The following is a 26476-nucleotide window of genomic DNA, read 5'->3' as shown; positions in this document are numbered from 1 at the left end:
TTTGGTGATAATCATTTTTCCCAAAATAAAAGAAATGCTAAAGTTAAAGCTACGCATCAATAACCAAGTCAAGAAAACATTATGAATCATGTAGCTTCATTCTCATAAATATAACACATACATAGATAATGTACAGAGATGAATTGACCGAAAAGAAAATAAAAATTACAAGAGAAAGAAATCACTGGTAATTTTTTTCAACCAAAGAGTGACAAAAATTCATGTACAGTATTGCCAACATCAATCTATAAGATTGACTTCACATATATAAAACTCATTAAGAGCACATATGTGTAAAGATATATAAGAATCACTTAACATATGTTACATTTTACACAGTAATCACTGAACAAGTGTATTTCAAATCTGATTGTCATATAAGTTATCACAAGAATGCCAAGTAATGTAAGTTAAAATGAGATTGAAAACATGTAAGTTAATGGACAACTTCTTCAATGAATCTTTAAATTTGGTAAATACTATGTGTAACGGTATAATTACCTTACTTAGCCAGACTGGTAATTTACATAAATAATCAATACATTTCCCAATAAATTGTACATTTTAGCTTATGGGTTTGATAACTTTGAAAAAAACATTTCATTATAATTTATCAAATATGCGATAACTACTATTTATCGTTAAGACTTAGAACCTGATATAGGTTAACTTTTTCTTAACAACATTCATAACAAAATAACAGTGTTCTCGCCAGACCTTTAAAGCAATGTGGTGCTACTGTACTTTAAAGATGGCCTAAATGGTCTTCTGTTATGTATCAGTATGTATGGTCTGATTATGTTTCTGTGTGAAATAGAGAGTTGTTCCCCTTTTGCCAGTATCTTGTATTTATGTTTGTGACGTCATTCTTTGTCTGATGAAAATGTAGAAATGGAAGCTGATGTATTTTTATGTGTCCGTATGTAATCGCCTCCATCCATGCTACCAGAGCTATTCCCCTAGTCCGTAATACTTCAGTTCATCTACAGCATTAGCGATTCATTTAAAATATACCCCTATAAATTATACATTTTTGTACAACATTCATAGTTCATCTACAGCATTAGCGATTCATTTAAAATATACCCCTATAAATTATACATTTTTGTACAACATTCATAAAATTCATTATGCATTAGCTGCAGGTATAACACAACAGTGGACACACTAAAATGGCTAGCCTACATTACTTATAATGATTTTAATTTTAGTTCTATTAGAAGGGAAAGAAGATAGGACTTCAACTTCATCAAAAACTGTCTTGACTTAAAACTTTAACCTGAAGCGGGACAGACAGATGGACTGAATGAACAAACACATGGACCGAAAAACATAATGCCCCTAGGTGGAGCATATAAAAATGTTTGATGGATACAAAACTATTTGTGTATTCTTATTTATTTTCCTTTAGAAAACATCAATGCATAAGGTATGACCATAAGAGTAGAGGGGAGCACAGAACAGGCAAAGGGGATATCATCCTATTAGACTGTACCTTATTAATTTGGTTTCAAAGCACAATCATGTCAGGGTGATAACAAATAGCAGCAAGTTTCACCACAATGCTATCCAATATCTGAAGAGAACACTGCAATATTTTAGTAAATTATTACACTCTTAATATAAGATAAACACCAAAATTACTCATCATACAAGAAAAATATCTCTAACATAAAATATACCTCATATCGTTTAATGATACAAATATTTTTCTAGTTGTATATAAATATATGTTATTTTGAGAAATTATTTTAGTACAGCTAAACCTGAGATTCCTTAAACAGTTGTTTTACTTTACCAGTTTATGGAACAGTAGTCCCCTCTCATAATGACCCCCTATTGTGTAAATACTCTGCTCAATATGACATTGTATATTACTGAAGAGAATTTAACAATGCACTTGATAGGTGCTGATAATTTCCTTAGGGAAATGGAGACTACTGTATACAAATTTTAGATCTGTACTGTATTAATACAACTCATTTAAAAAAGAACCAATTTGTAAGTGTATCTCTAAGGTATAAATAAAACAGCAGTCTGTCTTAACCCGGTTTTGTATAGTGAAAGAATGAAATAAAATGTTATGAACACATATTAGGTCAGATGTACATGGTCCTGGATGACTAGTTCCATCACCTATGTCCAACTCAAATTCATCCTGTAGGTGAACTTGACTTACAGATGCTGTTGCCCATAGCAATATCAGGCATGGTTTCACTTAAGACACTTTCATGACATGGGTTAATATCAGGCTGAAAATAAAAAAAGAACAGTTGGTGATCTAATTCATAATTTCATTTAATATTTATTTTCAATGATGTTCTACCTTAGTCCATAGACTCTATATTGAAGGTCAATGAATCCTCATTCAGTTACAATCAGTGAATGTGAAATATTTGGCCATGGGCTTTCTTGATATCATTACTTTGTCAGATGATCTTACTATTTTTTCTTTGAGAACATCATTTTGATTTTTATATTGTTGTCTTATCTTATTTGTGATGGTCTCTGAAAACAACATTTTTATATTGTGTGGTAACTGTTGTTACCAGGTATCTTTTGCACAGTGATTATTTTCTGTGTTTTTCTTTAGTTTTGCTTTTATCTTTCTGTTTTCTATATTGCCCTTGTGTGATTGTTGTCAACAGTTTACAGTTAATTTCATTTTGTGCTATTAATATTTTATTATTAGTGCAAAGTAGATATGCAAATTATTCTGCACGGAAAATAAATGCTGAATAAGAAATCAAAATAAAGAAATAAGATATTGGCATAAGTGTATGGAAGCTACATAAAGGAAAATATTCTTGGTCTAAACTATATGACATGGATGAGAGAGTTGTCTCATTGGCACTCATACCACATCTTCTTATATCTATATAAATTGTGTTTTGTGTCAGTACCTGTTTAAGGGACCTTGTAGGTGATACCATCTGTATAGGTTTTGTAATATAAATTGTGTTTTGTGTCAGTACCTGTTTAAGGGACCTTGTAGGTGATACCATCTGTATAGGTTTGTAATATAAATTGTGTTTTTGTGTCAGTACCTGTTTAAGGGACCTTGTAGGTGATACCATCTGTATAGGTTTTGTAATATAAATTGTGTTTTGTGTCAGTACCTGTTTAAGGGACCTTGTAGTGATACCATCTGTATAGGTTTTGTAATATAAATTGTGTTTTGTGTCAGTACCTGTTTAAGGGACCTTGTAGGTGATACCATCTGTATAGGTTTTGTCGGACCTACCATGTCTACTCCTCCTGCTGAGTGGTGGGCTCTGTCTACGTTTTATTGGTAACAATGGATTGGTTCTAACAGGTGTCGGTGGCTGAGGATGATGATGATGTCGGACATTGTTTGAATGGTAAAAATGACTATTTTGTAATATTTCAATAGTACTGTCAGGTAGTCCAAATTCTCTCACTATACGTAACTGTATTTGATAATTCACACACGACGATCACAATAAGGTAGAGATAATGCTCTTATAGTCAATTTACTCTCTTGGAATTCTTTTTCTCTTTTTATCATCATTTTCATTGTTGTCTGATCAGGCACTGTGAAAGAAAAGCAAATATTTCAGATTACCATTTATAACTGTAATTTAAATGGCTAAAATATTCAGTACTGCTTTTGTTTGAATTCATTGTGATACTGAAAGACATAATCGTGATAAATATTGATAACAGTATTTTGTTTGTTCTGGTTGAAATCTTGTTTTTAATTTAATATGGAATTTGAAATAAGGGAACATTTTTTTTTGAAGAATTTGGAAGAGTTGAAGGCAGACTAGTAAACTGTTTTGACATTAAATGCTGTTCTATGTACAAAAACACTTTAGAATGGACATCGTACCATGTAAGGAATTCATACAACCTCGTAAAAATGTTCAAACTTATGCTGTTTTGGGTTGAAAATTTATGATTTTGGGTCTAAAGAAGGAATTTTGTAAATCGTGTATTTCAAAGCCAAAATGTACCAAATTCAATTTTTATCTGGCCATAAATGTATTAAACCATAAACAAAACTGTGTGCATCTTAATAGAATAAAGACATAACAAGAATGTGTCCAAAGTACACGGATGCCCCACTCACACTATCATTTTCCATGTTCAATGGACCGTGAAATTGGATAAAAAATATAATTAGGCATTAAAATTAGAAAGATAATATCATGGGGAACATGTGTACTAAGTTTCAAGTTGACTGGACTTCAACTTCATCAAAAACTACCTTGACCAAAAACTTTAACCTGAAACATGCACTTTCATTTTCTATGTTCAGTGGACTGTGAAATTGGGGTCAAAAGTTTAATTTGGCTTTAAAATTAGAAAGATCATATCATAAGGAACATGTGTACTAAGTTTCATGTTGATTGGACTTCAACTTCATCAAAAACTACCTTGACCAAAAACTTTAACCTGAAGCGGGACAGACGGACGGACGGACGAACGAACGACAGACGGACGGACGCAAAGACCAGAAAACATAACTATCGTAGGTGGGGCATAAAAAACTACTAAAAAGTTTTTATTGATATTTGATATAAGGTTTCTCCAACTTGTGTCACAATCGTCAGGGAAGCCATCTTCTGAGAGAAGCTTCTGTCAAGGCAGCGATCGGTGAAAGTTTTAAGGTAGAAAGCATAATAACCCAGTAAAATAAAAAATTAATTATTTAATAAAAGTATGGCTGAGAAAACAGCACAATAATGTTTACAAAGACAACTCAAAATAAATTATATAACTGTTTGCAAATGAAACATCTCCTAGGAGATAAGGCATTTGTTTTAGCTGTTAAGTTCAGTTAAGTTCAGTCTGAATCAAGTACCATAACTTTAATTGACTAATTTAAATTTTAATGGTTTTTCATCTTAATAAATACTCTTTCGTTCCTTAGATTTCACGGTAAAATGTGTTTGACATGTATATTTTGTCCCAAATGATCAGTCATAAAGGTGAAAACAACAAACAAACAAGGCACTCTCATTGTTGAAAACAAATTCATTGAAAAGTTATTAATCAAGCAAATGCATTTTGATGCACATTATAAAATCAACAAATTTAATTTTTTTATGAATCATTTCAAATTTCAAGTGTGTTTCTTTTATCCAACTATTTTGTACTTGGAATTATGCTAATAATTCTTGATTTAACCGAGATTATGAGACACCAGAAACAAAGCTGCATCAGATGCATCAGAGGAAAAATGCATGGAAAAAACCCAGGAATTACACCAAAAATGATGCACAATAATTTAATAATTTGTTACCAAAATATGATGTAGTGGTAGGAAATAAACAGAAAATAAAGTGAAAGGATTACTGAATGAGACTGGTAAACCAGTATATCCCGTTCTTTCAGAGTGTAAATTTAACAACTGATAATAATCTTATCCTAGCTTGAAGATTGTGTTCTGGTGTTCTCACAGTGACCTACCAGGAATAGTACCAGCAACAATATCAACCGTAGAACTCCCTGAACTGAACGGTATATAGGACTGTCTGTCTTCTACCATATACAGTGTGTCTGGTATAGATGACATTTGTATCGTCCGTACACGACCTGAGTCTTGATCCTGATCCTGTGACAATCTGTTCTTCTAATACAGCCTAGCAATGAAAAAAAGGCATAAAAATAAACAATTTTCTTTCACCCTCCAAAAAATGATGTTAATCAATTTCCCTCAAAAAACACAGTTTTTTTACACACTTCTTTATTACTAAGATTCATATGACATAATAAACTATTTGATTATATCTCCCTTATCAACTTCAAAGCAAACATTGTTAAAGAATGTATGAAAATAATCTCATGAAAATACTTTTATGACATTCTGAATATATTATATATTCATGGTTTCTTCATCTTCAACATTCCTAGAAATTATTGGAACTTATTTCGTTGTTTTTAAAAGGCGATCAAAGTTCAGACAATTTAAATTTTAGAGTTTGTTCAGACTTTTTTTACACTTCAAAAGTAACTGTGTTAATCTTTGTTCATCCTAGACAGAAATTCAACTTTTTACTCTGGGCTTTATTTTGTTTTTCAAATTTTTGGTTGCTGGTGAGATTTCATTGATAATGTACCTTTGATTCTTCAAAATATGGAGTAAATAGTCTTGGTCGTGTAAACGTTCCATGACATTTGGTGCGTATCCATGTTGACACAGGTAAACTTTGACAAGTTTCATCTCCCATCATATGTAATGGTGGAGAGCTTATAAGTCCTCTTTTTATTGCACTATTTAAAATTTCATTATTATATGGTATCACATGATCTATTCTGACCAATGAAATTATATCACATAAAATGTCTCTCAATTCATTGTCATTTAAATCTCTTTTCTTCACTCCTTCTTACTGATACTGTGTGCTGTGTGGCTGAGTATATTTGGTTCTGAAATAAAAAGTGATTAAATGACTGTCAATTGTGTGAAATAACAAGTTTTCATGAAATAATTTCATATTCTTATTTTGAGCTGCAAGATATTGAAAGTTAAAATGTCTTTCTACCATAATAAGAACTCCTATTGATGTATACACTAAGTATGTAAAATTTTAAACAGGTCAATTTGAGGATAAACTCACACAGTTTTGAACTAAACAGGCTTTAACAATATTGGTGTTACCTCTGCTTATTTACTTTATGACAGTCAATTTTATCTCGTTAAAAGTTGTCAACTCTGAGACAAGAACCTTAAATATCTAATTGTAAGGTAGTAATTTATTTAGTTCTTCAATCCATTTTTTATTTTTTCAGTCAATGGAAGGTTACTGCATTTATTAAATCCTAAATACTTACCTCTCTCTTCAATCTTTTTAACCAGGTGATGTTCACCCCATTTTAACACTGCTGATAAAATGTCCAGCTCTCCCGCCTGAAAATATGTATAAATATCAACAATGACCTGCAGCTGTTATTTGATACATGTAAGTGCTCATTTCATACACCCAGAATAAATCAATTATATTCACAATAAATTCTGGCTTTTATTTATAATTATTATTTGAATTTTATTGTTAGGTTGTTGCCTCATTGATGCTTACTCTACATCTCCTTTTATCCATAGACACAAACAAGAGTCCATATGAACGTGTTATCAGGTAAACAAAAGTTGAATCGTATACATTTTCCGTGCCTGAGGGAGATATGAAGATTTGTTAACCCAAGAATATTCATGACTTTGTCTGAGGGAAATATTATTTTTAGAAGGTGAGGCCATAAAAAAGAATAGGTTTGTTTGCCCAAACCCTACCTACCCAGAAAAAAGTTGCCTACTCAAATTCTTTTATTGTCCTGATTTGAAGAAGTTTTTTTTTTAATCAGATAGGCATGAAGACAAATAAACATCTGATACTTCAATTTCTTTAAAAAAAAAAAGCCTACCTATAACTACCGTCTCAACCTTTGGCATGTTAGGTAAAGTTTGGGCAAACCAAAATATTTTTAATTGTGACCTGAGCAAACCTTCATATCCCCTGAAGCAAAGGGAAATGAATGTTTTATTCCACTGCCTATGCTTTCTTTACTATAAAAAAATATCATTTTGCATACATTTTGTTTTCTTATCCGCTTGTTTTTATAAGTTAAATTTAACACCATATACTTATTGATAAACAGTACAGATCAAAAGTTAATTATTAGTCTTTTTGTTTTATGGTCTGAAATAAATTTGAACATGATAATGATTATTGCTATCGCTTTTTTTAAAGAAAAATGAGAAGTTCAAAACGTTATGTACATTAACCGTGCGTAACGTCACACAATGTTATCCCGACATTTCTGAGGGAATATGATCCTCAGAAGGGAATATGAGGATTTGTTCAAGACACGTGGGATAGTCTCAACCAATCAGATATTGGTGAAACTATCAATATGTATAAACAGTGTCTCATTATATGTTATAATGTTACGAAATCAGATTAAACTTGTAGTTAAATACATGCATGTCGTCTTTCTAAAATACTATCATGACTATGAAACTTGGTGCTGCATGTCCTTTCTGCAGTATACATTTAAGTCAATTAACTATTTAACATTTGTGAATCAAGCAATTTTGAATATTTTTGACCTATCAGACTTGACCAGACGATGAGTACCGTTGAAAACTGGATTATTATGTGATGTACTTAATTGAAAAAAGTATTATCATAAGGTGGCCGGAAAAATTAGATTTCAACTGCCATGGGTGTCAAAACAATTCTCCAATTTTAATACATGAACATGTATTGTACAAAGTATGGTCATGGTCAATAGGTTTTAATGTATATAATTATACTATGTATATCTCAAATTTTACCTGCAGGAAATCTGAACACACTACATCTATCAACTGTTCTTTGGTTAATTCATAAAATATTGGTGATTGTATTATCTGTAAGAATTCTTCTCTCATGAACTGTATAGCCTGTCTGTGAACCCATTCAGACCCATGTGGCTCTGAACTCCAGTTTAGTATACTGAGTATATTGTCTACAGATATATGCTCTGTAATAATATCTTCACAACCTAAATACAATCAACAAATAAATTATACATCATTACTGCACAATACAAGTATCCCTCTATAGAATATGAAATATTGAAATCTATAATACATCATTTAGTAGAAACCATTGTCAATCAACAGGGAATAAATATATAATACATTTAGCTAGACTTCATGGACTTTATAGACTTCATGGTACATTCCTTCATCATCAGATATTTTCAATTTTTATTTCAAGTTACTATCATGACTGAATTAACTATGACATGTATGAGAAATACTACCATTTCTTTTTTCATACTTCTAAACCTGTAACATTTTTTTAAAATATAAATGTTATATTGTTACAACAATATTATAAAGTAAATCCCGTTTGAATAGTTTTACATTACTTATTTTTGGGGCCCTTTATAGCTTGCTGTTTGGTGTGAGCTAAGGCTCTGTGTTGAAGGCTGTACCCTGATCTATAATGGTTTACTTTTATAAATTGTTATTTTGATGGAGAGTTGTCTCTGACATTGGCACTCATACCACATCTTCTTATATCTTATTACAGAATACAGGTTCTTATAAAATTCTTTGATAGATATAAGCTTCTTTTATAGTTTAAAATCATTTAAGACAAACAAGACGTATATTTGATTATTTACATTGAAATTTCTATTTGATTTAAATGAAAGACAAGTTGTATATTCCTGGTAAAACTGACCTTGAGACAATATAGGAAATCAAGAAACTGCCCTATCTGGTAAACTTCCATTGCTTCATCAACTAATGTCATCTGTCCTTTACCCGCAACAATTGCCTGAGCTTCACTTAAACTACACATACTAGCACTTCCACGTAATATTAACGATAAATCTACGCTGTCTTGATAAATAGCATTTAATAACACACGGGGCATATTTACGAGGAATCACACTTTCATCTAGAACAATCAATGAAGTTGTCTGCAATGTTCTTTCTGTCAACTCCTCCCCCTGACCTAGCACGTCTTAATAATAAATTACGAAAAAATTGAGATCTAGCTGCTAAAACACATTTATGACATGGTAATTCCAAACTTTTAGCTTTACACACCCCCTCTGGTGGTAGGTCATGTGATAAAGAATCGGAGCACTCACTGTCACATGAGAAAACCAATAAAGCATCACAGTAATCTCCAGATTCCAATAAAGTCCGTAAATCAAATTCAAGTTGATTTGGTAAACCAAATTCCTCAGCTAATTTTCTTAAAATTTCTCTATGGTCCTTCCGTAATTCTTCTAAATTAATTGAATCTGTGTATAAATATCTTAATAAAATTGCAAACAAAGATACATCAACTCCTACTGTTTTTAACTTGACAGGAACCTGTGATCCAAAAGGATGGTAGCGTAATAAGTTCCTAAAGTATGGACTACGAGCTGACAACAGTGCTCTATGAGCTGGGAAACATGCTCCACGGTAAACTAAATCAACATCTGTACATAATTTGCTGTCAAACAAATGTGACAGATCTTGTCTGAAGGAGTTTGCAGGGGGTCTAGCTAAGTTTGCTGCTAAAGCTAGCTCTTTTAGAGCTGCAAGTGCCTCATATTCCTGTATTAAACAGTTCACATCCCTGAAAGACCACGATGAAATCATATCTCTTAGAGCTCTTCCATAATCCAAGGAACGACTATGTCGTCTAGAACGTATTAATTTCTTTCTTAATGTTGCAAACTTTGAAGCTTTTTTCCTTTTCTCTTTCACGCTTATATCAGTTTCAGAAACAGTATATTGATTGCCTATCCTTGGAAACTGTGGGGATTTCCCTGATGCCCCACTTGAATCCATGTAGGAAGAATTTGCCCCCATTCTTGGAGGTTATCTATATACTGTTGTCACATTTCAGTCTTTTTGTTGATCTAAAAAAGGCAAAAATAATTTATATTATAAATAGATATAAGAAGATGTGGTATGAGTGCCAATGAGACAACTCTCCTTCCAAGTCACAATTTGTATAAAGCTTATCTAGTCAAATTACAAGAACTAGCTATTATATGTCATAGTTGAATGAACTTTCAGCCACTGCATAGGTCTCAGTAACTGAAAGTTATTTCTAAAACACAAAAAAATGAAAAGTTATATGAACTGCATCATATAACTGAATTTACATACATATATACAAAGATAACAAAAGATGCACCTAGATTTTATGATGTAAAATCATACCTGTATACAGGTGGTGAAGTGTTATGTTTGATTTGTTTGCTTATTGTTGTAATATGTTCCCATGTAATCAGGTACTTAGTGAAACTTATCATTTTGCTTTGTAGTTTTATTCATTGTGAAATTCATTTTCTTTATTCTTGCTTTATGAACCCATGTACATGTACTTTTTTCTTAACTGTGTGTTTATTTTTTTCTCTGGTACAGGTAGTTACTATGCTCACGATTTGCAAGACATTTCTATAATATAAACCCTGTCCTATATCTGTATGATTCAAGGAGATAATGAAGGGCATAACCGCTAACAGTACAACATTATGAATGACTTTAAAAAAATAATTAAATCATAAATTTATTTTTTATGACTAATATTATGAACTCATCTCATGTACTAGAAAAAAATCATTTGTATGTAACGTCTTAAGATTTTTTTAAATCATAGCTAAGACCAAAGTACCTGTATATATATATCTTTCAACTCTATCTATTTTATCATGTTTATAAGATCATTTATCATTCAATTATATTAGCGCCAAACTTTAAGTGTTTGATATAAGAAGTCATCCTGTTGACCACTTATTGAGTAGATATTTTTACACATTTACAAGGGTGGAGTTTTCTTTTTCTATGATTACATATTTGTACATTGACAATGTGACACATTTAACATTATAGTGTAATCATAATTAAAACCCACATAGCAAGTATTATAATATCAACTATATTTGCAACAACTCTTTTAAAAATCTTCAACATTGCAGTTTTTTATAAAGATATCCAATCTTAAATTGAATATTTTACACTTATAACAATATCATACGCAAATGTAAAATCTCCTATTCCTAAACTTTAGTTTAAACAAGGAGGTTATATTAGAAGGAGAGAGGACGAAAGACGATAATTACACATAAAATGTTACCGACTATTCTGTAAGTGGGTGTTAATTACTTGAGATCGACTCTGTCACAGAGGGAGATTTTGTCCTAATTACATACCCGAGTAAGAACGGAAACACCCGAGGTGTCATAAACTGACCGGAAATATAATTATTGATATATTAATACGATATTTTGTGATATTTTTTATTAAGTAATTAAAAATTAAAATTTTATGTTAAAAGTTAACTTCTAACCAATAGAAATGAAACGAATATCTGTCTCATTGCCGTCAAATGGTGAAGTTGAAATCATCCCTTCGTAAATTTTACGGACGCCATCACGAGTTGGTTGACCGTTATGGAATAACCGTTTCACAAATGATATCGGATATGTTCCTTACGTCGTAACTACAATCCCCTTCCCTTTCATGAATATGACCTACCGAATTAGACTATTTACCGGATTTGTAATCACTTAAGCAACACGACGGGTGCCACATGTGGAGCAGGATCTGCTTACCCTTCCGGAGCACCTGAGATCACCCCTAGTTTTTGGTGGGGTTCGTGTTGTTTATTCTTTAGTTTTCTATGTTGTGTCGTGTGTACTATTGTTTTTCTGTTTGTCTTTTTTATTTTTAGCCATGGCGTTGTCAGTTTGTTTTAGATTTATGAGTTTGACTGTCCCTTTGGTATCTTTCGTCCCTCTTTTAATACCAAGAGAAAGCACTTTTACGTTGTTCCCGATAAATTTCTCTATGTTTCAATTGCAAATATTCTTTCCGGTCGTTACCGGTCACCGTAACTAAAGTACTTTGCATATTCGTATATTTTCTATGATTATTACCTACCAATTCTCATCAACAGGAATTGACAGGTGAAGCGAAAATCTTTGTTTAAAGCAATGTAGTGTTGAATAAAAATCGCACACTAACTTTCCTTTAAACCCTCATAACTTTGTCATTTCTTTATCGTTTTTCACGGTAGACAGACGATTGATTTTGAAATTGAGAGTCCAATCTTTTTCCATACATAAACACCTATATACTGCATTGTTACCAAAAATACACCTGAACTTTAATGACCCACTCACTGATAACAACCACGTGACATATGCGATTTATCTATTAGCCCGAACTGCTCGCTGGTAACAGCCCGGTACATCAGAGGACCATGTCAAGTGGGTGATAAACATGTCGGTTTCTTTATATTTTTATCATTTTTCTCTGATCGAACTGCTATCCTGGGGATGTTAATTTTGTATCAAGCAGAGTGTTCACTCTCCTTCTAATATAACCTCCTTGGTTTAAACAAGGTCATATATAGGTCATGTAGGTAGTAATATTGTATTAATCCTTGGTTCATTGAACATCACTTTATACATCAGATATAATTACAACTGTAGGCGTAATAATTCTAATTACTGTTACTTGGTAGTAAGTGTTGCTGTACTTTTATTGCAGTTCATTGAAAGTTCTGACCAAACTGCAATTTGTTTCATTAAATCAAACTGTTTAAATGATTGGAAATTGTAACCATAACTGTTGTAGAAGAACCACAGTCAAGTAATCATTATTATTGTTTGGATACCAAGTTTTATGAATCTCATTGCTATAGGTTAGCCACAAATTCAATGGATTTCATTGCTATACATGCTATAGGTTAGCCACAAATTCAATGGTTAGTAAGTGTTGCTGTCCTTTTATTGCAGTTCATTCAAAGTTCTGACCAAACTGCAATTTGTTTCTAATCAGTACTCGAGCTAGTCAACAACATAAGTTTGTGTTGTGTTTTTCTTTAAATAGTTTAGATGTATTAAGTGGAAAGAAGACACTAATTTTCATGGATTCTGTGTACTTTCAAATGTTAAATGAAATACAAAGTTTTTATCGGCTTGAAGCATACTATTGCAATACATTTGTACTAAGAAATAAAGTATCCATGAAAATGTAAGATTTCCTCTATCCACAAAAATTGGTACCCATCAAAATATATCTATCTACTGTAATTGATAATTTTTACGTCTAATTGTCAATTTCAAAATCCTATTTTCTGGGAATGTAATTTAAATAGTTTACATCATGAATGAAGAAAAAGCAAGACAATTGTCTTAGTTTCAAATCCTTTTGTACTAAAGCACAATAATCCGTTTCCAGATAAAAGTCACGTTAAAGTTACCACTATAGTTATGTGAAAACCTCTTAACCACATCCAGAAAACATTGTATTTCCTTATATGAAATATCATTCATATTGAGGTTACTTTCCTAGACAATGACCTCAGCAAATATCTGTGGTATTATTTACTTGTGTAATAAATGTCAAATTGAGACAAAAATATCATACATTCAGTGACAATTAACATTTGTCATAAGATTAATCTTGAGGTGAAAGGATAAGGAAGTACAATGTCTTCTTTACTTACATGTATTCCCCAAAACTTTTAACCAACAATAACAAATAGGCATGACCAACCCACCCTGAAAGTGTTTTTCTTACATCTACAACAATATCAACTATTGGTATTTGAATATTAAAAAGTCTTAATAATGTGTGTCTCTTCACAAAATAAATGTCAATATATACATATCAATAAGATCCTAATGTTATCAATCACTTTACTTTGTTTTTTGCAGACAATAAGTTACAAAAATGTAAACATATATTCCACACATCTTCAGTTATTCACGTGTTTGGAAAAGTTTGCAAGGAAGCACATCTGGAACAAAATTTAAATTTAATATAATTTTTTACTAAAAAATAAAACATGTTTTACTTCTCATAAAAGTTTGGTATAAATGTCCTTCATATTGTTTTTGGATAAATACTCAAAAACTGTCAGAATCTATCAATATCAATATTTGACAAATAGCAATATTATGCTTTATAAAGTCATATAAAAAAGAAGATGGGGTATGATTGCCGATGAGACAACTGTCCACAAGAGACCAAAATGACACAGACATTAACAACTATAGGTCACTGTACGGCCTTCAACAATGAGCAAAGCCCATACCGCATTGTCAGCTATAAAAGGCCCTGATAAGACAATGTAAAACAATTCCAACGGAAAAAATAACGGCCTTATTTATATAAAAAAAGCATGTACAGTTGAAAAAAGGCCATTATACATATCATCAAAAACTTGTGGTAAACACATGATTAAAAGGCTTTAATATGAGAAATTCATTCAGTGGGAACTGACCCTACCTCTTCCCATTCTAAATGAGAATTATATTTTTCTTTAACATAAAAACAACTCTACTTAAATCATAATCATAAATTGTTACAAGTTAAAAGTACAAGAGATTTCAATTACAAGCAATACTAATTAAATATTGGTAGCAATATTATTGATATAGTGGAGAATACAGAACCTTTTGTTTCCCACCCTCATCAAAGAGCCACACAAACAGAATAAGTTTCACCAATCATATGTAGGACAATTAATTTTCCAGTGCCAAAACTAATATATGATGTTTACCAAACAAACTTATATCCACAAGAAGTCTTGCCAAACAGCAGACCAGAGAAACAAAGATCTTAGCTCAATTCCAATTAATTTATTATGTGAAAAATAAATAATGTTTACCAAACAGAAGTTAGTTGGCCATGAAATAAATGAGATCTGATATACAGAGGGAGAAAAAAATTTGTGTATTTATGATGAAAGAAAGTTAACATATTTCAAAAGATAAATTTCTGCCAAAAAATTAAATCTTGATAAGTTGATAGGCTGCTCCTGGTTATAGAGAAGATTTGATTCCAAAACGACCACAGAAAACGATGTCTGTTTCTCTCATACTTGAAGACAGGATTAATTATTGTTAATTTCTCAAAAAAAAGATCCATCCTTTCTTAATTCTTAACTGCATGAGAGCGAGCGAGACAAACTTCTTGTCGCCATCTATGTTTCATTTGATTCACAGTATCAGCTTTATATCATTATCCTCTTAAAACCAACTCATGAAAAGATCTACGATTGAAATACAAGAAGTCCACTTGATCTGAATTAGTGTTCAGTTGGAAGAAGTAATTGATCAAGAGACAGCTAGTATGTTAAACATGTTAAAAATAATTGGGAATATTATTTTAAATTTAATATGATCGAAGTTCGAACAAGTCAATTTTTAATATTCTTATTCTTCATACTGTTATTCTATAGGCTACTAAAAGTCTCAAATATAACAACTGATAGTTAATATCTTTAAGACTTAATTGTTTATCGACACTTTAACATATCAACAAAAACAATGTTTGACAACACATGAGATTGGATTTCTGATAGACATGTCACATTTGAAATTATTCAGTCATAATCTATTACTTTTCACAATAAAATGACAGACCATATGGTTAAGCTTATTCAATTCCTTCATGTTAAAATTCATGGAAACAGTTATACCTAAAAATAAAGCTAAACACACTGGAAATTTTAAAATTATAATTATTTAAAACTAATTCTCAGAATAATTACATTTAACTTTAATAAAAAATTCTATTTTTAAATGTTTATCATTTTTTTTCTTTTAAAATTATGGGTAAATTTATCAGTCAGCAGTGTTACAAAACCAATGGTTTCACATCGACTAACTTGGTATCAGACAACATACAATGCATTCTTTTTATCAGATTTATGACAAAATAATTTAGATTTAGAATCAATAATGACCAATTTGATGATCTGTAGGAGAGTTTAACTTTCATAATCATTCATCATTATTCAATCTAAAAAAAAAGGACATGAAAGAACCAATTAGCAGGTTTCCAAGAATTCAAGCTCTAAAAATAACCATAACAACATCTTCATTTACTTTACCTACTCTTTTAGCAATGGATCTCCGACCCTTTTATGCTACTTCCTGTAGTTTTATGTCATATTTTTATGTTATACATTTCTCATTTACACCTTATTTGACCTCTAACCTACTCAAATGACTACTTGTGAAGCAATGAGAAAATTACTTAGAGGAAAAATTCTTGTCACTAATAACAACTTCATACATGTACATGGCAAGTATGAGTGTTGATAGCTTAATTACTGTAAAAGGTTTTACATTAATTGAATGTCCATTAAGCATGTAATATACACTAATGTATATGATGTAATAAAATAATTCTGACAACACCCACTGATATCATCAAACAGAAAAAAACACATATATATATTCTGTAATTCAATTAGATAATTCAGTCTATCTGAAATGGGTGTACATTAAAATCATGTTTAAATGAAAAAATCAATATCCCTTTATTAATCCAAATACGCTAATTAAAATAAATAACAGGACTAAAATAATTATGCTTACTCAATTATCCCTCAACATACAGTAGACTCAGTATACTATTTACTTATCTTTAAAAAGTCAGGTAGATTTATATAGGGGATATTTCATACTAGAAAGACATTTTTCTGACAGTAAAAGAGACATACATGACCCCCAACTACAGTCTTAAGTCATAAATGTTTCACCTATCAGAAATTCACCTATTATTTCATATATATATATATATATATATATATGTAAAAATGTCTGCAGTTTCTTGCAATAGTCATGATAATCATGAAATATATATTTGAATGACCTGAATGTTATAACTTGAAGATCTATAGCAAGTACAATTGTAGCACATGGTCAGGTTTTTCTCTGACTGTTAATGACGTCTTTAAACTAAATCCATTAGAAGTTGAATGTGCACTGATTGATATTTAAGTCTTATATATGATTTTTTTTATTAGTTGTTATTGGCATTAACTTTACATTCTTTAATATAAGTTTCTTTAAAGTTAAAGGATGCATCATTTTAGTTTTACACTAGCTAGCATGCATTGAAACAAATATTTTTAGATTATTAATGCGGTTGTCTTGGTATTCATTTCGACAAATGTTGGAAAACCTTAAATACTTTGAAAAAATAAATTCCAAGTTTTCTACAATTATGTAGTTGAAAGCAAATAAAGACATGAGGTAATAAAGATATTTTGTATAATTGTCTGGTATCTCCAGCCTAGATACTCCATCTATTACACACAGTGTTATCTTTATACACTGATTATCTCCCTTTACAAGTCAAACACTTTAATCAAAGGAAACAGGATCTTACTTTTTAAAGTTGTAATGAAACACCCTCGAATTTATCTTTCACATCTCAAGTTAATACTGACTTGTGAACAAATCACATAATTAAACTAGAAATATAATACTATTACATTTAAAACATCACAAGAAATTCTTTTTACTTTTGAATGAACCAAAATTATACTGTTTCGAGATTTGTAATCCAGTATATAATTTTATCTATACATATATCTTTTTCATATAAAAACACATCTTATTTCTATACCAAAGTATGTGAATACCCAAGTTGTGTCATGTATCAAAAACATTTTGGTAAAAAATATATCAATTTTATCCAACTCAATATGTTTTTGAAAGAGATACTGTAAATTCAGAAATTATTGCGTGCATTTATTATTGCGATTTTGTCATTTTAGACTTAAATGCGATTTTAATTTTTACGATTTTGAGATAAGTCCTGTTTAATTCATATAAACTATTTCAAAATGCGAGTTTAAATTATTCCGTTTACAACTCTGTCGCATTTTTCGCTATAATAAAAACCTCGCAATAATTTCTGAATTTACAGTAATGTACTGATTTTAAAAACATTATTTTTTGTCCTAAAAATATACTGACTCAGTTCATGTTGGCTGACATTCCTCCAAGAATTAACTCATCATGGGATTACAACTACTATACTTCAGATTGTTTTTAACAATCATTTATCCACTGAACGAACACATTAAACAAACACTTGATTTGTGTTTCTTGTGAAATATTTGCATATACATTTACAGTAGTATAATGCACCTATGCAAATGTAGCACTACTGGCATACTGATTATTACTATTGGTAAATCAATCTTATCAAAACAGAACCATGATTGGTGTAATCACTACCGACCCTGCAAGGGCTGTATACATTGTAGCCAGTCAAGGTCGTTAAAAACTTCCATTTGTTGTTGAAATCACTAATGAAATAATTATATTTCAGTGTTTCTTTCAACTTCTATCATTTAAGGGTAGAAACTCCAATAGAGAGTCATCTGTCAGTTTTAGCCATATTGAATTATTAATAGATCTTGTCTTGCAGATATATAATAGGTGGCCTCTAGTCTAAAAAGCACATGAAATCCTTATCCTTAAATGAGTCATTGCATTGTTCATTGTCACTTTAGGACTTCTGAATACCTCTGTATACTTTAGTATGTTAGAAACCATATATGATAATAAAGGTAAAAATTTTTGTTAAAAATGAATATGACAGATAATTCCTTTAATAGAGGAGTTGTCTAAATATTTAGTCTTGTCTTGCTGATCATTTATGCTATTTCAAGTTTCTCTCAATCTATTATGGTTTTCAAGATAATAGACACAAAAGCATGCAATTGAGGACATCTTCTAAGTGCAATAACTACTTAAGCAGTTGTTGAACACTTTTGATGTATATGTATATATACATATGTAACCAGATGATCTGCAGGGCACAGCTTTATACGACTGTAGATGATGCCCCCGCTAGCATATAACGTTATAAAAGGACATAACTCAAGAACGGTAAAAGTGAAGCTGCCAAAAATTGAATTTAAACTGAGTTTAGAGGTAATAAGCATTATATACACATTTCATTAAATTGATTATTGAGTTGAGTTGAGACAAACTTAATTTAAGAGAACAGAAACTAACGGCTCAAGTAGGATATACGGTACTATAGTTCCGGCTTTTGCAATAAATTCATACGCGTATGTATTCATTGGTAATAAAGTTACAACTGTTTAAATTTTACATTAAACTGAAATAAATGAGCTAATGGAAATAGAGCATTGCCACAACGCGACAAATTACATTGAAAAAAATAATTTTTTTTTACGCCAAATGTGATGCTATCCAAAATTTCTGGGAAAAACACTGCCATAACCCTTAAAATATATCCCAAACTTCTACTTATGGTATTAAACATTGTGGTACAATTTCAGAACAACTGAAATACTTATACACAACTTATTGTCCTGACACTAGATAAATACTTGTTTTGGGCCCCTTATTCCTAAACCTTAGAGACCATAACCCCCAAAATCAACCCCAAGCTCTCTTTTGTGGTTATAAACATTGTGTTGAAATTTTATTGATTTCTATTTACTTATACTTAAGTTATTATCCGGAAACCATCTGTCTTTGGACGACGCTGATGACGACAATGACGTGACACCAAGGCCTAAAATAAAATATTGTTTGTTTCCCCAATCCCGACCGACCCTGCAAAAATGGTGCTACTCATAAAATTTTATTGTCAAAACTAAGTCAAATATTATTTTATTCATTTCTGATTTTCAAGCTTGCTGGATCGTCCCATAATGTTCAAGCTTTTTGGAAAAATATAATTATTTCCCTACCTACCTACCCACACCTGGCTGGGCAGGGTCGGGATTGGGGAAACAAACACTATATTAATCTAGGCCCAATATACGACCGCACAAATTTTTGTGGTTATATATAAAGGTGAATCTGAACAATCTGATTTTTTTACTACAAAACAGATAGAGCCAAATTAATGATATCCTTAAATGTGAGATGTGCCTATGTCAATACAAATTTTATTTTCTTGAAACTTTCAAATTCAATCATATTACCGGTGGTAATCAGGTCAAAATTGATTCAACTGGAATAATACCATATTAAAATGTAATTTATAAATACTCATTATTCAATTTATTTTAAACCAAATATCGACTCAATTTAGATATATCAAAAGTTCAGGGCAATTTTTATTAAACTTTTTGTTCAAATTTCAATTTTTTAATAATGGCCATGTTTGATAGCAGATATAACTTTGATAAACATTCTTAAATATTAATAAAAAAATCATTTACTGCATGGAAGTTTTCACTTCTGTGCAAATTTCTTTAAATGTTGTCATTGACTTTTTGTCCAGTTTTACCTTTTGGCATGAATACTGTTTGATGGAATTTCCTTTAGTATCATTAATCTGTTCAAAGAGATTATCAAACTCTAAAGGAAAGACCAAGCTACTTCACCAATTCTTCTTGGTTGTACTAGTTTCCCTATCTAGCTACAGTATTTAACATATTTTTTAAGAATTGTATATGAATTACATGCACACGATTGTATACAATTGTATACTACAAGACGTATGAATTTTATCCCCTGACTGAGCCAATAAAATAATCCACTGACTACATGTAGCTTAGTATATTTCTAGAATTCTAGACAATTAAAATTGATCTATATAATATAAATCTTCAATAATAATACTTTTAATAAAAGTTAACTTGATTATCAAAATATTATACATTATAATACCAACCTTTTAATGTCTTGATAACATCTCTCTCTAGCAGTCTGAAATTAAAAAGAAAAATATAAAGCAAATCCTCTAAAAGTAAATCATGTACAATCAATGCTGAATGTTGGTAATTGGACAAATCATCAGTAGCGATCTGCCATAATCTGGATGATACTTATACTAATTTTTTATGATATTTATAACTAAAACCATATGGTAATCAAACTTCATTCAAATTTTATCTAAACAAGATTCAAAAGTGATTGGTTGTGTATACATGAAACTGAGATGTTCACAGATTGGTAGTACATGTATCTTAGGTATATAGATTTATTGCTACGTTGTGTACACATGATCCATATGCATGTTTTCACAAGGTTTACAATAAAACAAATTGTTATCTTTCACTTCTTAAAACAATGCTTTTTGTAGGCACTAACAGTAATAAATCAATCCTTTTGTAGGTACCAACAGTACTAATCAATTTTAGTATATAATTCAATGTATTCCCTCTGGCACTTAGACATGTAAAATAACAAGAGGCTCTCAAGAGCCTGAATCGCTCACCTGGTAAACAATGCCTTATTGAACATATTGAACCATGCCAGGCAAACATGTACAGCTAACAATTCTTCAATATTACAAATATATATGACTTACTGTTTATAAATAAAGAAAATGAGACCAAAACACAAAAGGACATTTACCTCTTAAGGGGTCAATTGACAATTTTGGTCATATTAACCTATTTGTAGATCTTACTTTGCTGATCATTTTTGCTTTTTACAGTTTATCTTTATCTATAATGATATTCAAGATAATGACCAAAAACTGCAAAATTTCCTTAAAATTACCAATTAAGTGGCAGCAACCCAACAATGCTTTCGTTTTTGAGATATAAGCCAAAAACTGCATTTGACCCCTATGTTCTATTTAAAGTAAGGGCGGCCATGTTTTTTGACGGATCAAAAATCGAAGCACACACTTTGTGCAGGATAATCTAAGGAACTATCATGCTAAGTTTCATCCAAATCCATTCAGTAGTTTCAGAGGAGAAGATTTTTTAAAGTTAGCAAATATGATGAACAAATTGTGAAAAATTGTCATTAAAGGACATTTACCCCTTAAGGGGTCAATTGACAATTTTGGTCATATTAACCTATTTGTAGATCTTACTTTGCTGATCATTTTTGCTGTTAACAGTTTATCTTTATCTATAATGATATTCAAGATAATGACCAAAAACTGCAAAATTTCCTTAAAATTACCAATTAAGTGGCAGCAACCCAACAATGGTTTGTTTGATTCGTCTGAAAATTTCAGGGCTGATAGATCTTGACCTAATGAACATTTTTACCCCATGTCAGATTTGCTCTAAATGCTTTCGTTTTTGAGATATAAGCCAAAAACTGCATTTGACCCCTATGTTCTATTTAAAGTAAGGGCGGCCATGTTTTTTGACGGATCAAAAATCGAAGCACACACTTTGTGCAGGATAATCTAAGGAACTATCATGCTAAGTTTCTTCCAAATCCATTCAGTAGTTTCAGAGGAGAAGATTTTTTAAAGTTAGCAAATATGATGAACAAATTGTGAAAAATTGTCATTAAAGGACATTTACCCCATAAGGGGTCAATTGACAATTTTGGTCATATTAACCTATTTGTAGATCTTACTTTGCTGATCATTTTTGCTGTTTACAGTTTATCTTTATCTATAGTGATATTCAAGATAATGACCAAAAACTGCAAAATTTCCTTAAAATTACCAATTAAGTGGCAGCAACCCAACAATGGTTTGTTTGATTCGTCTGAAAATTTCAGGGCTGATAGATCTTGACCTAATGAACATTTTTACCCAGTCAGATTTGCTCTAAATGCTTTCGTTTTTGAGATATAAGCCAAAAACTGCATTTGACCCCTATGTTCTATTTAAAGTAAGGGCGGCCATGTTTTTTGACGGATCAAAAATCGAAGCACACACTTTGTGCAGGATAATCTAAGGAACTATCATGCTAAGTTTCATCCAAATCCATTCAGTAGTTTCAGAGGAGAAGATTTTTTAAAGTTAGCAAATATGATGAACAAATTGTGAAAAATTGTCATTAAAGGACATTTACCCCTTAAGGGGTCAATTGACAATTTTGGTCATATTAACCTATTTGTAGATCTTACTTTGCTGATCATTTTTGCTGTTTACAGTTTATCTTCATCTATAATAATATTCAAGATAATGACCAAAAACTGCAAAATTTCCTTAAAATTACCAATTAAGTGGCAGTAACCCAACAATGGTTTGTTTGATTCATCTGAAAATTTCTGGGCTGATAGATCTTGACCTAATAAACATTTTTACCCCATGTCAGATTTGCTCTAAATGCTTCCGTTTTTGAGATATAAGCCAAAAACTGCATTTGACCCCTATGTTCTATTTAAAGTAAGGGCGGCCATGTTTTTTGACGGATCAAAAATCGAAGCACACACTTTGTGCAGGATAATCTAAGGAACAATCATTTTAAGTTTCATTCAAATCCATTCAGTAGTTTCAGAGGAGAAGATGTTTGAAAAATTGTTAACGACGACAGACGACGACGACGACGACGACAGACGCCAAGTGATGAGAAAAGCTCACATGGCCTTTTAGGCCAGGTGAGCTAAAAAGTTGAACTCTTGAGTTATCAATTTCAAATTGTAAACCCCCTGTTTAAGGAGTTGGTTAAAAGAAAGTTGATAAGCAATAGATATGAAAATGCATCACTAGGTACATGTATAGGCTAGTGTGCTCACATCAAGCTGGACCATAAATTTAAGAAAAGACCTTCTTTGTAGTTCCTGAAAGAAATGTGAATAAAATTTCACAAATTGCCATTCTGTGTAAAGATATATAAGAATTCAGTAAATAGGGAGTGGTACTGGTTCAGCAATGAATCTGAAAATACATCCCTCAATTTTTGTACAAGCTTTAGCTTATCAATTTTGACTTTTTCTGGGTTTTTTCTGAAGACTTAAACAATTCCATGTACAAGAACAATTATATCTATGTTACAATGGGAAAACACACTTTGCAAAAACAGTTATACTTGTTAAGTTCTGGCTAACCACCTTTTTCATGTTTGAGTAGTTGCAATTGTCACAATGTTTAAATTTAGAGCAGACAAAAAGTGTCACAGTACAAAAATGTAGTTGGTTGTCGACTTTTTGTAGCTAGTCAAATCATTGGACACCTGTTTCCTGCTTTACCATTAATTCTTGCGGTCATAAATGATATTTTTGGAACCAAAAAACAAATTGTGATCTTTCACTTCTTAAAACAATGCTTTTTGTAAGCACTAACAGTACTAATCAATCTGCTTTACCATTAATTCTTGCGGTCATAAATGATATTTTTGGAACCAGTTGAAGTAATTTCAATACTCACCAGTTTTGAGAATGATGAGTTCAGAAAGATTTTCATGAGCATGGACTCGCCTTACAGCATGTACAGAGAACCATGAGTGTTGGCATGGGTTACATTGGTAATACACATAAACATGAAAACTACTACAATTTGTGAAGGACTTGAACACTGATAAGACCAAGAACAATTGTGTATTCTTGATTACAATGTACCTGACCGACTACATTGCATGGCTCTGACAATAATGTTTTAAAGCATTTGCAAAAGTCTGTACAACTGTTCCTTGCCATATGACAGAATGACAGAATTACAGATAGGTTATAAAATAAATAAAAATCATAATTGTACCTTATAAGAAAAACAATCAATAGTCATATCCACTGAAAGTTAATTCTAAATAAATACATGTCTTACAACGAAACCAATCATTGCTTGAAAAAATAGATATTAATTCTTATACATCTAATGAATGATCAATGCAATCTCTTCAACTTCATACATTATTTGGTCTTTCTATTACTTTTTAATTGATCATCCCTGGCGAGTCTTTTGTAGACAAAACACACAATAAACATATATTTGGCATTCAAAATTATCTAAATGATGTATTTTTAGATATATGTCAGGTGCAGTGCAGTCTTGTGTAACAGCGAACCTAAGACTTATGACTTCATTTTATTTAACAGTAAAAACCAATAATCAGACAATATTGTGTGAAAAAAATAGTAACATACATGTACTTTTATTTCATAATATCTTCTGTACATGATGTATGGTTTTATCCTTAATATTTTGTGTAATGTGTGTCCAAAGTTAGGCAAACCTCTGGCCTCTTTTGAGAGTTCTTCAAATGTCTGGTGATTTTGTGCATAACAGGCTGTCAAGGATGCAGAGCAAAATTTATTTCAATCTACTATAAATTTGATTTAAATGAGACAAATTTCTTCTCATGATGTAATATTTTTTAATGGAAATTGGCAAAATTATGGTTTATCATTGGATTGCATTTATAACAGGTATTAATTAACTCTTGTCATTTTTTCTGTCACTTTGGACAATTACAATATAAAAAAGAAAATGTGGTATGAGACAACTGTCCACAAGAGACCAAAATGACACAGACATTAACAACTATAGGTCACCGTACGGCCTTCAACAATGAGAAAAGCCCATACCGCATAGTCAGCTGTAAAAGGCCCGTATAAGACAATGTAAAACAATTCAAACGAGAAAACTAAAGGCCTTATTTATATAAAACAATGAACGAAAAACAAATATGTAACACATAAACAAACGACAACCACTGAATTACAGGCTCCTGACTTGACAAGAATAATTCTATTTGTGTTACATTGCAGATGTGATGAAATCAGGTAATGTGTGATATCACTGACCCTGTGGCCTCCACTGTACATGTATGTATGTTTGTAAATAAATCTTGGCATAGGTACAGGGTGTACATGTACGTAGAAAACCTGCATACTATCAACATTAATATATTTATATGGGAACAGACCGAGGGCGAACATATTAGTATTATACCATATTTACATGTTTTCCCTTACTTTGAACATTTTTTGTACATGGACTTTAGAGGCTATCTTCAAGTTTAAACTGATGCCAAGTAACTGTTAGTCGTTATAGAACCATGCCCAGTTGTGATTTATATTCAAATAAAATAATTAAATATAAAAAAAAAAAACGTTTATACAGAAACGCAAGTTTCATACAACACCTGCCTCATAGTATTTTAATGTAAAGATCTTGAAGATGATACCTGTAGTTGATATCATGATCATGATGACGCCTTCAACAATGTTTACCTTTTTATTTTGTCATGTATTATTGATCTGAAATGTTGAGAATAGTCCCTACCAGTTTTTCAGTCGTCGGTATTATCCAAATATCCTTAAAACAGAAAGTATTTATCACGATATTCATGAATAAATAACCTTGGTAATGATCACAGCAGTTGGCTACCAAAACTTATTTTACCTTGACACTGCCTCACCCTGGAACCTGTAAGTAATCAGCAGTAAATATATTTTTGTTTATTGTCTTTTTTCACATGCATTTAAAAATAATTAGAAGGAATAAAACAAATAAAACTTACATTATTTGTGTCAATATTTCAAGTTTTAATAAATACATATATATATC

At 31.1% G+C, this 26476-nt stretch overlaps 1 pseudogene; it reads right to left on the bottom strand.

Annotated features, from left to right (window-relative positions):
• LOC139506145 (BTB/POZ domain-containing protein 7-like) lies at positions 1-26352 on the bottom strand (annotated as a pseudogene).
• Positions 26353-26476: the final 124 nt, after the last annotated feature.

Source organism: Mytilus edulis, unplaced genomic scaffold (genome assembly GCF_963676685.1).
Source record: "Mytilus edulis unplaced genomic scaffold, xbMytEdul2.2 SCAFFOLD_279, whole genome shotgun sequence".
NCBI lineage: Eukaryota > Metazoa > Mollusca > Bivalvia > Mytilida > Mytilidae > Mytilus > Mytilus edulis.
The sequence above is the reverse complement of the archived record's forward strand: the minus strand, read 5'-3'. Positions and strand labels throughout refer to the sequence as shown.